This window comes from Panthera uncia, assembly GCF_023721935.1.
Source record: "Panthera uncia isolate 11264 chromosome A3 unlocalized genomic scaffold, Puncia_PCG_1.0 HiC_scaffold_11, whole genome shotgun sequence".
Lineage (NCBI taxonomy): Eukaryota > Metazoa > Chordata > Mammalia > Carnivora > Felidae > Panthera > Panthera uncia.
In genome coordinates, this window is record NW_026057578.1 from 26,040,033 (window position 1) to 26,055,356 (window position 15,324).

The 15,324-nt window shown below is 49.2% G+C and overlaps 1 protein-coding gene across 1 annotated transcript in view; it reads right to left on the bottom strand.

Annotated features, from left to right (window-relative positions):
* Nucleotides 1–14,977, bottom strand: part of HCK (HCK proto-oncogene, Src family tyrosine kinase) — a 43,818-nt gene extending 28,841 nt beyond the window's left edge. Inside the window, exon 1 of the mRNA XM_049650026.1 lies at nt 14,696–14,977. The gene's annotated coding sequence lies outside the window, so the exon portion shown is untranslated. The remainder of the gene's footprint in view (nt 1–14,695) is intronic.
* Between the last annotated feature and the right edge of the window lie 347 nt (nt 14,978–15,324).

The window sequence follows — 15,324 nt, forward strand, 5'->3', positions numbered from 1 at the left end:
CGTGGCCCCTCCACCCCACCGACACCTCACTTGTCATTCGCCCTGCTCCCCAGTCTCAGTTCCTCATCGGCAAAGTGGGGATAATAATACTGTAGCCTACTCGCAGGGTGTTGGAAGGGTGAGAAAACATGTAGGCGGGGAAATACTCAGCCCAGCGTGGGGCTCAGAGCAAACAGTAAAGTGAAATCACACTATTATCATGTAATAAATTATCATTTTATATGAAATGACCAAGGTGAGGTCACATCGTATGGCTCAAACAATCTAGCTAAATGATCATAGTCAAGGCACCATATATCCCTTAGTATCATTTTACAATTGCCTTGCACTAGTTTCCTTCCTCCTCTCCTCCCTTTCTCTTTCTTTCTTCCTTCTTTTCTTTCTCTTGTGGGTTTATTTGGTCATTCCCTCCTACATTTACTCAGCAAAGATTTATTGAGTATTTTTCGAAGCCACGAATAAGACAAGCAAGGTCATGCCCTTAAAAGAGCTCACCCTGGAGATGAATGGGAGACACAGACAAAAAACAGGCAAACAAATACATAACAAGATAAATTTCGTGAAACGTGTGAGGACAATTCAAAAGGATGTGACAGAAAACAACAGTGCAGGGCTTCTGTAGACAGGATGATCGGGGAAGGCTTCTCTGAGGAGGTGACGTCAGACCTGGGACCTGAACGGCACAAAGCAGCCAGTCGTGTAACACTCTAAGGAAACGGTGCTTCGGGCAGAGGGAAACGTCAAGTGCAAAGGTCCCGAGGCTGGAATGTGCTTGGAGAGAATAAGGCACTGAAAGGAGGCCAGTGTGGCTGGAGATCACAGGCATAGAAGAGGAGTGTGGTATGGCACAAGGTTGCCATATCTTTTACAGCCAATGAGCAATCTGGATTTAATTCCAAAGATTAGAAACCATGTAAAGTTTTAAGCAGGAGAATGATGGGATTCATTTGCACTTCAAATAATGGCTGCCAGGTGGCGTATGGACCATAGGAGGCAGGGCAGGGAACCCTGCCTGTCCACTGCAGGAGTCCGGGCATGAGATGATGGTGGCCTGACCTGGGGTGGTGACCATCGAGGACATCTGTAAGCAATGGACAGATTCAGGGGGACATTTGGGAGGTAAGGATGACAGACTTTGCTGATGGGTTCATGAAATTTAAAGATACTTAAAGAAAACCTGTTTACCTGATCAGAGTCAAAACTTAATCACAGAAAGTGGCAGAAATGTTTTACTTCTTCTCTCAAAATGCCCACATGTATTTGCTGAGAAGACACGCCATAGGCATCCACATAAGAGAGTAATTGTTTTCCTCATCTCTGCACAATTACTCATTTCTTCCAAAGCAATTAGAACTCACTTATACTTATCTGGCTAAATAAACACATGTTTGTGGTTTAAGGAAAAAAGTCCATATTCATAGGCTCAGTGGAGTTACTTTAAAAAAAAAAAAAAAGATTTTTAATCACAAGGATGTTTTTGTCTGTCCTGGTGGGAACTGGCAACAATTTACCACTTCAAGACTTAAGCGGTTTCTGCTTCACTTGCCTGCCTGTTGTGAATAAAGTAAGGAACTGGTTCAGACTCCCGGAGTGCTGGATCATTAATTTGAAAAATTATCACAATTAATCACTGCTTTATAATGTACTTGTATGCATTTAAAACACCTCTCTTTGATTTGTGATACGTATGCATTACAGTTCTGGAAATAAGACGCATAGCGTGTGGTTCTGTATGGGATACAATTATATTACATTGCATATATTTTGATTACATAAGAAAGTTCTGGGAAGAACACTGCTGTGATGCAGAACAGCTCCTTCTGCTTCTCTGAGTACCTACTGAATTTCATTTATATCGTCAATTTACATATTCAAGATAGCCACAGGGGACAGAGGGATGGGTCTCTGAGGTCACGTTCGTGCATGATCCAAGGTCACCTCTGAGACCGGATGGTGGGGCTCTCCCTCACAGGGTGGTGGTGAGTACTGAATGAGTTGATAAATGTAAAGGTTCTTGGCACACAGTAAGCACTACAGAAAATGTTGACCATAACCAATTCCGTTTACTAGCAAACGTGGACGTGCTCTGGGGGATAAAGCAAAACCACATGGCAATTCCTCTGACCCACAAGCTTAGAGATACAGCAACACTTAAGTTAACCTTTTAGGGGCGCCTGGGTGGCTCAGTCGGTTGAGCGTCCAACTTCGGCTCAGGCCATGATCTCACAGTTTGTGAGTTCAAGCCCTGCGTCAGGCTCTGTGTTGATGGCTCAGTCTGGAGCCTGCTTTGGATTCTGTGTCTCCCTCTCTCTCTGCCCCTCCCCCTCTCATGCCCTGTCTCTCTCAAAAGTAAATAAACATTAAAAAAAGAAAAAAAAAAGAAGTTAAACTGGAGTTCCCATTAGTTCAACTTTTGCACAATAAAATATTATTTTTAAAAAGTGATATGCTGGCAAGAGTCAATTTGCATAAAACGTGACAGTCCCCCTAAATCAGGAGAACTGTTCTACTCCCTGGTGTGGAATGGCCTCAGACATGTTCTTTTCGTGACCACCAGACCTAGAAATGTAATGTGAGCCATGTATGTAATTTAAAATGTTCTACAGCAAAAAAAAAAAATGAATAAAAAAATTGTTTTACAGCCATATTTTTCCAAGTAAAAAGAAACAAGTGAATTAATTTTAAGATACATTTATTTTCTCCAATATGTAAAAAATGATTGATTTGTAACCCATATAAAAATGCTCAATGAGGGGCGCCTGGCCGGCTCAGTCCGTAGAGCATGCAACTCTTGATCTCAGGTTTGTGAGTTCGAACCCCACGTTGGGCCTAGGCTTAAAAATAAAAAGTTAAAAAAAAGTTAAAAATGATCAGTGAGATACTTTATACTTGTTTTTCCCTCTAAGTCTTCCAATCCCAGTGTGTATATTACATGCTCAGCACACCTGGTTAAGATTTGCCAATGTTTCAGGTGCTCAATAGCCAAGTGGCTGGGCTCAAAGCTAATGTATCAAACAGCGCAGACATAGAACATTTCCATTATCCCAGCACAGCAGAGGCTGGCCCTACATAGATCTGCGTCCCTCAGTCCTTGGCTTAGCACCTCCCTACAGCTCTTGGTTTCTGCTCAAGTTATGGTCTCATGGTTTAGGAGTTCGAGCCACACATTGGGCTCCATGCTGACAGTGTGGTGCCGGCTTGGGAATTCTCTCTCTCTCTTTGCCCCTCCCCTGCTCATGCTCTCTCTCCCTCTCTCAAGACAGATGAATAAACTTAAAAACAAAAAGATATATAGGGGCACCTGGGTGGCTCAATTGGCTAAGCCTCCAACTTTGGCTCAGGTCATGATCTCACGGTTCATGGGTTCGAGCCCCACGTTGGGCTCTGTGCTGACAGCCTGGAGCCTGGAGCCTGGGGCCTGCAGCCTGCTTTGGAATGTGTGTCTCCCTCTCTCTCTGCCCCTCTCCAGCTCATGCTCTGTGTCTCTCTCCCTCCCTCCCTCTCTCTCTCTCTCCCAAAAATAAATGAACGTTTAAGAAACTAAAAACAAAAACAAAAAAAGGAATTGTAACCGAATGCCTGGCTACTGTGTGTGATCACGGTGGGGACCAGCAGCAGCAGCAGCACAGAGGAGCTGTTAGAAATACAGACTTTCAAGCCCCATCGCCCAAATCAGAACGTGCACTCCAACAAGGCCCAGATGAATTGCGTGAGAAGCAGTGAACATCTCGGCATCCATCCCTCTTCTGATAACAGCACCTGGCTTTTCCTCGAGAAGCCAGCCTTCTCCCACTCAGTGCAAGGTGTTTCAGGAGGCTAACCCCACTCTTGCCTTCAGGGAGTGACAACTTGATACAGGTCTGGCCGATCAGAGAATTCTGTGTCCCCCTGGCAGCCAACGGTGGTCGATTCAGTTATAGGTATGTAAGTGACCCTGACTGAGGCGATCAAAGTTAGCCCTGGGATTTTGCTGGGAAAATTAGGAAAAAGGCACTCTGTTTCTATAAGGATTGCTGATGCAGATGTAGGTGCAGGTGTCGAGGCAGATATAGATGTAGACGTAGGAAACTAAAGTGAGGGACTGTCTTAGTGTGAGGCCGTCACAGAGGACAGCAGAGCCGAGCAATGAAGACAGAGTGATTCCTGAAGACATGTATGAACACCTGAAGCCAGCTGTGCCTGAAGCTTGCCAACCTCAGGATTTTTCCAGTTCGTGAGCAAATAAATTCTCAATTGCCTAAGACAGTTTGAACTGGATTTTTACCGTTGGTACCCCAACAGTCCTCACTGCTTCTTACATATCCCTGTGCCATGATCTGGACCGAATGAACCAGAGTCTCTGGGGATGAGGGCCTGGAATCTGCATTGCTAACAATTCTTCAGGAGATTCTTATCCACACTAAGATGTGAGATCCACCAGTGTAGTAGAGTGAGGGCTGAACCTGGGGTGAGAATGCTCGGGTTTGGATCCCGGTTTTGCCCCTGACCCTATGTGACCTCAGGTAAGTCACTTCCCCTGAACTTCATTTCCTGCCCTGTGAAATAGGAGGCTCTTGCTTCTCAGGTTTGGCCTGACATCCTGTGTGACAGGGATGTGAAAGGCTTTTGAAAACCTCTGTACACATGATTCTTGTCTAATTGTGGTTCAAAACCAGGCTCTGAGAGCAGAAGTGGCCTGCCTGGCCCCAGACCAGTTGAGAACTGCTGACCCCTGACAAAGGCACGTCCTCAGGTCACTGCCCAAATCCTGGAAACTGAAACTCGCTCCTTCCCCATTCAGCTTCTGTTGGCCCTACGTGGGAGGGATATGAGAAAGGTCGGCTTGCTTGCCCTGGGACCTTCCCACGGTCACTCCACGTAGGCCATGGAGCCTTAGAGACTCCTCCTGCGTGCTCAGAGTGAAGCCCAAGGAGAGAGGCCAGTGCACTGCCTGGGCATCCTGTGGAGTGGGAGGGAGACTGTTTTCAAGGAGTTTTTAGGGTCAAGCAGAGGCCTGTCAGGGCTGGGGCCGAGGAGCCCTGGATTCTGGTTTCGCCTCTACCACAAGCTCACCGTGTGAGCTCAGGCAAGTCCCAAACTCTCTGCGCCTCAGTTTCTCCAAATATGAAGCGAGGTGTTGGATAAGTTGTCTGAAGGGGACAGCTATAGTTCTTTCCTACATAGTCTCTGCTCCCCCTTTTTCTGAGAACAGCTCCCCAGTCTTCCTTTTGTCACCACCTCTCCCGCATTCTCATTTCGTGCATCGGGGTAGGGCTGACTTCAGCCTCTGGCTGAAGTCTGGCCAATCGGAATTGCAGTAACAGAAGCAGAGCTGGATGTGTGACCCAGTCCTGGACAAGGAGAGTCATCCATTGGCCTTTGACTGGAAGAGAGTTGCAAAGCAGAGCCCAGAAATGGAGGAATGCAGATTCCCAAGCCCTTGAATCCAGCCCTTCCTAAAGTGGAAGTGTTTGCGGACTTTCTAACAATATCCCTCTTCTGCTTGAGCCAGTTTAAGTTGGATTTCTGCCCCCCCCCCCCAAACCTCAAAGAGTGCCGCCTCATGCAGAGGAAATTCTTACAAGGGATTGCAATTCATACTTCAGTGTAAATGGCTTAGGGCAAAGACTTCGTAGACAGCAGGTATTGATGGATGAGAAGAGGGTACTAGACCCATTAGGATGGGTGAGGATGTATGCAATATGGACCCCAAGCAGCTGATGGCACTGACACCATGCCTAGGAAGTGCCTGGCATGTATTAGGACCTCCATATGTATTTGTGGACTAAATATACTGTGTTCAACCTTCTACAGGCCTGACCATACTTGGTTGAAGTCAGCAGTACCAGAATTAAGAGCCCATTTTGCAGACAGGGAAATGGAGATCCATGGCACAGAGATTCCTCAGGGGGTCACTGGCAGGTAGAATGAGAACACAGCTCTCTTGCCTCTCATCCTCGGGAGGGGGGTTGGGGGGGAGTGGGCAGCCCCAGAGGCTGCAGTGGGGAACTGCAGGGTGAGAGCGAGGAACCCCAACAGGAAGTTCAGGAAGGCAGACCTCAAGGGGCCCAGGGCTCAAGACTGTTCACTAGAGGAACTTTCCCTTCTCAGAACAGCTCAGCCATGGAGGTGGGGAAAAAGTCCTCCCCCATCAGGGACAGTTTCCTAAAGAGTTTGCAGGGGTGCAGAGCCCTGCAGAGCCCTCTCCTCTGGTTCCCTGACGATCTTCTCAATGAACCACCCAAAGTGACTGTTATCCCTAATAGACGTGCGGGGGTCACCCCAACTCCTCATCTCTCCCCTTTCCTGACCCCCAGCTTCTTTCTGATCAAAGAGCTCAAAACTTGGACTCTTCAAAAGGAAGGAGTCAGAGAGACCTCTGTTACACAGGCAGAACAGCAGCCCCGGAGAGGGCAAGTGTTGTGCCCACGTTTACACAACAGCGAGTGACAGAGCAACACGCTGAAGAGGAATTCAAGGCCTCTGGTCATCTGCCCGACTCGCCCAGAGGCCTGGCCCTGAGGCGCATTTGTCCCACCTGTTTGTTCTAAACATGTACTAGATTCCTAGCATGGTCATTGCTACCTCTGGATCACCTGTTAAAGTCTGGAATGCCAGGGCAATTGTGACCCTCCTTGGAATACTTTTATCTCTAAGGTAAGCAGGGGGCAGGCAAGTTTGGAAAATATGGGATGGGATTGGAAGTCACAAAGAGCTAACTCTGAATACCAATCCTGCCTCTTAGAGACAAGCAAACCTTTTCATTTATTCATTTATCTATCTATTTATCTATCATCTATATATTTTTAAATGTTTATTTATTTATTTTTGAGAGAGAGAGAAAGAGAGAGAAAGAGAGAGAGAGAGAGAGAGAACGAGTGGGGGAGAGGCAGAGAGAGAGGGAGAGAGAGAATCCCAAGCAGGTTCTGCATTGTCAGCATGGAGCCCATCATGAGGATTGATCCCATGAGTTGTGAGATCATGACCTGAGCCAAAAATCAAGAGTCAAACGCTTAGCCACTTGAGCCACCCAGGCACCCCAGTTTATTTCTTTTTTAAAGTTTATTTGTTTTGGGGGGGGGGCAGAGAGAGGGAGAGAGAGAATCTCAAGCACGCTCTGCACTGTCAGTGCAGAGCCTCATGTGGGGCTTGAACCCATAAACTGTGAGATCATGGTTTCGGCCAAAATCAAGAGTTAGACACTTAACAGACTGAGCCACCCAGGCGCCCCAAGCAAGGCTTTTAAACTGTAAATCAGGTCATATCCCTCCTCTGCTCAACAACTCCTGGGCTCCCATCTCACTTGGAATAAAAGCCAAGTCTCCTCTATGGCTGCCAAGGCTCCATGATCTGGGCTCTCCCCAACCTTGAGGTCCTGTCATCCTCCCTTGATGTTTCCTTTCCAGCCACACTAGCCTCTTGCTGTCCCTCAATTCACCAACCACGCTTCCACCTTGGGGCCATCACACATGCTACTTTCTGGAATGTCCTTCCCCCGGAAAGCCTCTTTCATGCCACCCAAGTCTCTTTGCAGACCTCTCTGTCTCAGAGAGGCCTTCCCTCACCACCCTGGCTAAGAATGGGAACACCCGCCCCCAACTCCCATCACTTTCTAGCCCTTCCCAGCCAAATTCTTCATGGCTTTGACCACCAGCTGATGTGGCGGCCATGAAGATGAGCCTCCCAGATCTCTGACTGCAGACAGTGGCATTGACCAATGGCCCCAGCTGCTGTGCTTTGAAGTGCATCATCACTGTTGCCATGGGCTGTTCCCGGCCAATGATGGAGTGTGGCAGGGATACTGAGGCAGGCTGTGCCAGGGGGGCCTATGACAGGGGGCTTTGGCTAAGGGGTCCAGGCAGCCTTGCCAAGCCTTCCTTGGAACTGCACTGTAGTCTAAGATATTTCCACCTCTCCTTCCCTTCTTCTTGCTTTCCTTTCCTCCCTCCTTCGCTTTCTTCTTCATTTGGAGTCAAACATGCCTTGCTGTGTGCTGGCTGGCTTTCCCAGCCTTTTCTTGCAGGGCGCCTGGGTGGCTCAGTCGGTTGAGCATCCGACTTCAGCTCAGGTCATGATCTCCAAGTTCATGGGTTTGAGTCCCATGTCGGGCTCTGTGCTGACAGCTGAGAGCCTGGAGCCTGCTTCAGATTCGGTCTCCCTCTCTCTCTGTCCCTCCCCAACTCACACACTCTCTCTCTCTCTCCAAAATAAATAAACATTTAAAAATTTTTTCTTGCATATTTAATCTCTGAAGTGACAGTCTGCTTCTCACCTAATGCACTAATATATTACCTAGGGATTTGTTTATAATCTGTCTCTCATAGGATGTAAGACACATGAGAACAGTGATTCTTTTGTGCCTTGCTGTATCCCAGTATAAAATAAGAATGCAGTAGGTGCTCAATAAATTCTTGAACAAGTGAATTAAGTCTCCTTCAGCTTCCTGGGAGCCCCAGCTTTCCCCATCAAAACGAGTTACATATGCAGGTTTAAACTGGAAAGGGATATCCGTGTTTGTTCCTCTCTGCTTAGAGAAGAACAACATCCCTCCCTGACTGTGACTGACTGGAGTCTGCCCCCTTCACCCAGGACATGGTGGCCAGTTTCCCCCCAGGGGTGGGGAGAGCTTTTCACCCTAGCTTCTCATCATGCTCCAAGGTCAACTGCCCCCAAATCTTCCCCCCGACCCCAGAGGGAAACCTTGAAGCTGCCATAATGCCTGCTCTGACCATGTTACAGTTGCTTTTTTATAGTTGACAGAATCTCAGTTTCTTTTCTGTTTTGGAGGGTATTTTGTTTTTTAAATTACCTTTCATCACCTGGTAACAGTACCTCGTCCTTATACATAACATTGCAGATAAATCTAAGATGCCATTGGATTACTCCCTTTGCAGGCTCTCCGTGGCCACTCCTTTCCCCTCAGGTAGCCTCTGCCTCTGTGTTTACACCTATGCGTATTGACGCACGTGAACCTGTCCATGCACATCCCATCACCTTGCCTGTTACCGTTTCAGAACACTCCTGCTGGCAGCACCTGTGTTTCTTCGCCTGAGAGATTTCTCTGTGGCCATCGGTGTCTGCTCAGCCCGTGAGCTTGGCAAGTGGGAGTGTTAGAGAGACATCCCCCCACCCCCCGCCCCGGGAGCAGCCTTCAACCAGTGACTGATAGGAGCAGGTGCATAAATACCCCAGCTCCCTCACCTCTTGAACACGTTCACCAGCTCTCAGAGCTCGAGGGCTCCCTGCCCTCCAGGTGTCCACAGTAGTGACTGGTGCGATGATAACACACTTTTATTGGCTGCCTCCTCTTCTGTCTCACTTCCCCACTCTCCTACCAGGGCTTTCTGGGACCCTCTCCCAAAGAGACTAAATAATAAATGCATATGAGATTTTTTCTAAGGTCTGTTTCTAAGGAAACTCAAACTGAGACCTATGACCATGGAAACTACGGAGTATCGTTTTTTTGCGTGTTGACCTCAAAGGATTTGTACTACGTGAACTGACCTCAGAAGGTTTGTACTACGTCAATTTGTGTACTGTGGAGTATTGTTTTTTTGTGTGTTGACCTCAAAGGATTTGTGCTTCGTGAATTTGTGAGGTTGTATCCTCCTTATCCCCATTTCTCAGATGAGGAAACTGAGACTCAGAGAGTGAGTGGCTTGGCTGAATGCACCACAACTTATCTGAGGCACCGTCGGCACCCAAACTCAGGTCTCCCACGCCCGATCTCCAGTTCTTCATTTCTCTGGCAGAGATGAGGGAAAGTCTGCTATTCGCTTGGCTGCACCTACATCTCCCAGGCCAGAGGATTTCAGGGTGATGGTGAGAGCTTGGGCTGTCTTAGGGCAGTATTAGGAATGCAGGCCCTACTCGGTGCCATCCGGCGGGTGCAGTGACACGCAGAGGGTGCAGCCTGTGTGGCCACAGGCACCAGCCAGGAACAAGGGCACACTTTCCATTTAAGGAAACTGGACAAACGGAGCGGGGGCGGGGGTTGTTTAGAAAGGTGGAGGCTAAGAGACGTGGTAGCACTAATGTTCTGTGTAACTTTGGGAAAGCTACTTACCCTCTCTGGACCTGACATTCCTTTTCGGTGAAAAGGAAGGCCTTGTCATGATAGGGAGGCAGGACTTGAAAACTAAAATGGCTACAGGGGCCCACAGGGACACCCACGGGAGGAAAGTGATCCAAGAAAGGGTGCTGCAAGCCGACAGCTCAGGGTTAGTCTACAGGGCGGCCCCCACACCGCTTCACCGATGCTGCCGTGAGTGAATAGCACGTGGGCATGGGAGACGGAATTTCTAGCCTCGCTATGGCCAACTCTGCCAGTTTTTCACAAGACAGAAACCCAGATTTGTGTGAGTTCTCTTGACTTTAAAACTTGGCGACTAATTAGGCACGCTTGGGTGTCTCAGTCCATTAAGCAGCAGACTTCGGCTCAGGTCATGATCTCAAGGTTCATGAGTTCAAGCCCCGCCTCGGGCTCTGTGCTGACAGCTCGGAGCCTGGAGCCTGCTTCGGATTCTGTGTCTCCCTCTCTCTCTGCCCCTCCCCTACACTTCTCTCTCTTTCTAATAAATAAACATTTAAAAAAGTTGGCAGCTAATTATAAAGAATCACTATGTGGGGCCAACTAAAATACACCTATATGCTGAAATATCTCAGGCAAGAGAGGGGAGAGGTTGTTCAACATTCCTACAATGTTTCTGAGGCCCTACCATGTGCCAGGCACTTAGTATGTGTTAGCAGCAGAGTGGTTTAGGAGCCTTTACTTTCTAGAAGCATTTAAAGTGTGCAAGGCCTGGAAGATCCCTTGAATGCAGGTAATTTTCTCCTCACCCTCACGGGAAAGGGCCCCCAGCGAGCAGCCTGGTTGGGGTGAGATTAAGATTCCCACACCCCTAGGGTGGCTATAATAACCGTAATGTTTTAAAAAGGAAAATAGCAAGTGTTGGCAAGGATGTGGGGAAATTGGAACCCTTCTACATGGCTGACGGGAGTGGAAAGCAGTGGAAAACAATCTGGCAATTCCTCAAAATGTTAAACATGGAATTACCACAGGACACAGCCATTCCACTCCTAGGTATATACCCAAGAAATTGAAAACAGGAGCTCAAACAAATACACTAGGTGAATATTCATGACAGTCAAAAGGCTGAGACAACCCAAATTTCCATCTACAGATGAACGGATAAGCAAATCGCGGCATAATACATACAATGAAATATTATTCAGCTATAAAGAGAACCGAAATACGAATACATGCCTCAAGTTGGGTGAACCTTGAAAACATTATCTTAGGTGGAAGATGCCAGAATAAATTAATCCAAAAATACAAAAAGCAGGCTGGTGGTGGCCAAGGGCCGGGGGGGGGGGGGTGGGGCAGAAAGAAGAATGGGCATGACTGCTTTCATGGGTACAGGGCTTCCTTCTGGGGAGATGATGATACTTGGGGACTATACAGAGGTGGCAGTTACACAACACGGTGAATGGACTAAGTGCCACTCAAATGTTAGTTTTCAGATGGTTAATTTTGTAATGCTACGTGAATTTCGACTCAAAATTCAAAAATTACAAACTACAGGGTGCCTGGGTGGCTCAGTGGGTTACGTGTCCAATTTCAGCTCAGGTCATGATTTTACGGTTGGTGGGCTTGAGCCCCGCATCAGGGCTTCCTGCTGTCAACATGGAGCCCTCGTCAGATCTTCTGTCTGTCTCTCTCTCTCTCTCTGCCCCTCACCCACTTGCTCACTCTCTCTTGAAAAGAAATGAACAGTTAAAAAAATGGCAGAGGCGCCTGGGTGGCTCTGTCGGTTAAGCATCCCACTTCAGCTCAGGTCATGATCTCATGGTCCGTGGGTTTGTGGGTTTGAGCCCCGTGTCGGGCTCTGTGCGGACCCCTTGCTTGGAGCCTGGAGCCTGCTTCGGATTCTGTGTCTCCCTCTCTCCCCACCCCTCCCCCGCTCATGCTCTGTCTCTCTGTCTCTCAAAAATAAATAAACATTTTTTTAAAATGGCAAACTACCTAACAGTGCTCTCCTAGGACGGTTAAGCAAATTATAGTGCATCCAAACAGTAGAATGATATGCGGCCATCAAAAATCCAAGGATATTTTGGAGGGCCTGGCCGAAGGAGCATGTGGCTCTTGACCTCGGGGTCATCAGTTCAAGCCCCATGTTGGGTGTAGAGATGACTTAAACAAATAAATAAATAAGTAAACTGAGAAAAATAAAATGACAATTTAAAAAATCCAAGGCTGTCTTAATGACATAGGAAAATGTTTACAATGTAGTGCGAAGCAAATCACTAGGATGGAAATTGTATACACAGCAGTTTACTGATTATGTTAAATAAAAAGGGCACAGAAAAGACTACGCAAAAACAATTTGTTATCCAAAAACTTTTTTTTTTTAATTTTTTTTCAACGTTTTTTATTTATTTTTGGGACAGAGAGAGACAGAGCATGAACGGGGGAGGGGCAGAGAGAGAGGGAGACACAGAATCGGAAACAGGCTCCAGGCTCCGAGCCATCAGCCCAGAGCCTGACACGGGGCTCGAACTCACGGACCGCGAGATCGTGACCTGGCTGAAGTCGGACGCTTAACCGACTGCGCCACCCAGGCGCCCCAAACTTTTTTTTTTTTTTTAAAGGAGCCGTGATTCCATGGTTTGAGTTTCTACCAAGTGTCGGGCAGATGAAGAGCTTTGCCATCCTGCTGGAGAACAGGAGACCTGGAACAGCGAGCGGCCCTGGGAGGTCAGCAGACCCAGACTCTGCTGTTGTCCCTGACCCAGACTCCTCAGGTGACCCTTCCCGGCTTTAGTCCACCTCATACACAAGAAGACTTGTGGCCCCTCTCTCCATATTCCCCAAGAAACACCTGCACCCCACACCTCCAAAGCCATCCATCCAGGATGGTCCCAGCAGAATGGTTTGTTGTAGTAAACACCTGTTCCACACCTGAATGTTTAGCAGCAGGGGAATGGGTACTAAGGTAGGGAGGTCAGTCACCTGCTGGGACACTCCACTTAGAAGGAATGAACTAGGCCTCCCTCTGTTTCTCATCCTGGCTAGACCCTGACACCTTAATGATGAGAAGGCAGGGACAAAGGGTATTGTAGAGGAATCACAGCTGGATAGCATTTTTGGAGATCTTCAATACACAGAAAACAATTCTATGTATAATTTGTGCATCCATCTCTATGCAATACATTCATGAAAGCACAGACCGGGAAGGATTATATTTCATGGCAATGGTTGCCTCTGGGAAGGGAGAAAACAGGACTGAGAGGGATACAAGGTGGAAAGGCTTCCGTTTTATCATTACTTTTAATAATTTTATTTTTTGAAAATCAGAAGCAAAAACATGACAAAATGCTAACATTTGTTAATTCTGGGTGGTGGGGTTCCTGGGATATTTGGTATAGGGTCTTCTTCACTTTTCTTTATTTTAACCTTCCCTCCTCTCCTCCTAAGGAAAACAAAACAAAAGGATAGTGAAGAGAAAGCCATGGGTAAAGGAAGCAATATCTATTGAGGCCTTTCTCTGTACTGGCCGAAGACTAACGTGGTGGCTTTCAAAGTGTGGTCCCTGGACCACCAGCAGCATTACTCCAGAATGTAAATTCTCAGACTCCCAGGCCAGACCTACTGAATCAGAAACCCTGGGATCGGGACCCAGAAATCTGTGTCTTAACAAAACCTTCCAGGTGGTTCCGGGGTACTGCTGAAGTTGGCGAGGCACTGGGCTAGACCATAATGTAGCTATGACAACAGTTAACGTGTATTAAGCATGCATACCTGTCAGGTGGTGTCCTAAGAGCTTAACTTACTCTAACCTTCAAAACAACCCTGTTGAGGGAGCCATTATCGTTATTATCCCTAGCCGACAGGTGTAAAAACGGAGGCACAGGAAGGCAAAGTCCCTTGCTCAAGGTCAACAGGCAGCTTGCTCCCGGAAACCCCCTTCCCCTTACACCACACTAAACATGACTTCACGTACTCCAGCTCCCTGTGGCCTTGGGAAAACAACAGCCCCACCTAACAGAGGAGGAAACTGGAATTTGGAGAAAGAGAGCGACTTGCCCAAGGTGTCACAAGTAGGAAAGCGACCGGCAGCCATCCTGCGGTCTGTCCAGGAGGTTTTGAGGTTCGACCTAGACCTGCTGGGGATCAGGGCCCAGCGCGGGAGGAGGAGGGAGCACAGCCGGCCCAGCTGCAGCTCCGCCCGGGTGTGGTTCGCACGTCACGCCTACGGCCAGCTGGCCCCTTCCCCACGAAGGTCGCCAACCCGGCTGCCAACCTGCCGTGACTCGTCACCCACCCCCACCAGGAACCGTAAGGGCCTTCCCCTCCCGGTCTCCGCGAACCCCCATCCCTTCCTTCTCGTTTTTTCTTGTCTTTTGCAGAAGGGGAACCTGGACGGCCCAGAAAAGTGGAGGCTGGAACAAAGTCACTCGGTGGCCAGAGCTCCCCTCCCCTCGAGCTTTTCCAGGTTCGCAGGGCAATCCCGCCCCTCATCTGCCCCACTCCCCGCTCCGTGGGCCCCTCATCCCACGGCCCGTCCGCCGCTTCCCCGACGGCACCTTCCCGATGCGCACCCCAGCCCGCCCTGTGCAGCCCCAGCCCCCCACCCCCCTCCCTCCGCAACAGCCGAAGACCCTCAGGCCGCGCTCACCCTCAGGCTGCCCCGCTTCCCCCGTCCGCCGCACTCACCTGGGCTCCCGCTCCTCGTCCTGCGGGCAGCCCGGATCCTCGCAGCTCGAGCCCCCCCCCAGCTCAGCAGCCCCCGGCGTCCCGGGGCGCCCGTTCCCTAAGGGAGACGGGCCGACTTCCGAGCGGCAAGGATGACGCCCTGAGGGGCCTCGGCGGGCGCCGCGGGGCTTCTCCGGCTCCCCTGGCGCAGAACTGCCCGCGTCCTCTCCCGCTCGCCTCTGGGCCCCGGCGGTGCGCCCGGGCAGGGACCAGCAACGCTGTGGCACTCACAGGCCATCTGGGCTCCTTAGCCGCGCCCAGAGCGATGCTAGCCCCGCCCCCAAGTATCCTAGCCCCGCCCCTGAAGACTCCAAACCCACCGCAGGGACTCTAATCCCAGGCCCCACCTCCCAGCATCCGAATCCCGTCGCCCATCCCAGGTTTCTAAACCTGCCCCTAAGGATCCTAACCCGCTCCCTAAAGGATAATAAGCCCGCCCGTAAGAACTTTAACCAGTCCCACAAAGATCCTAACCCCACCCCCTCCAACACCTCCCCCAATGCATTGTAATCCCCGCCTCCCCAAACCTAACGCGGTTCCCAAGGGATTTAACCCCACCCCAGGAATCCTAACCTGTCTTCAAGAACCGC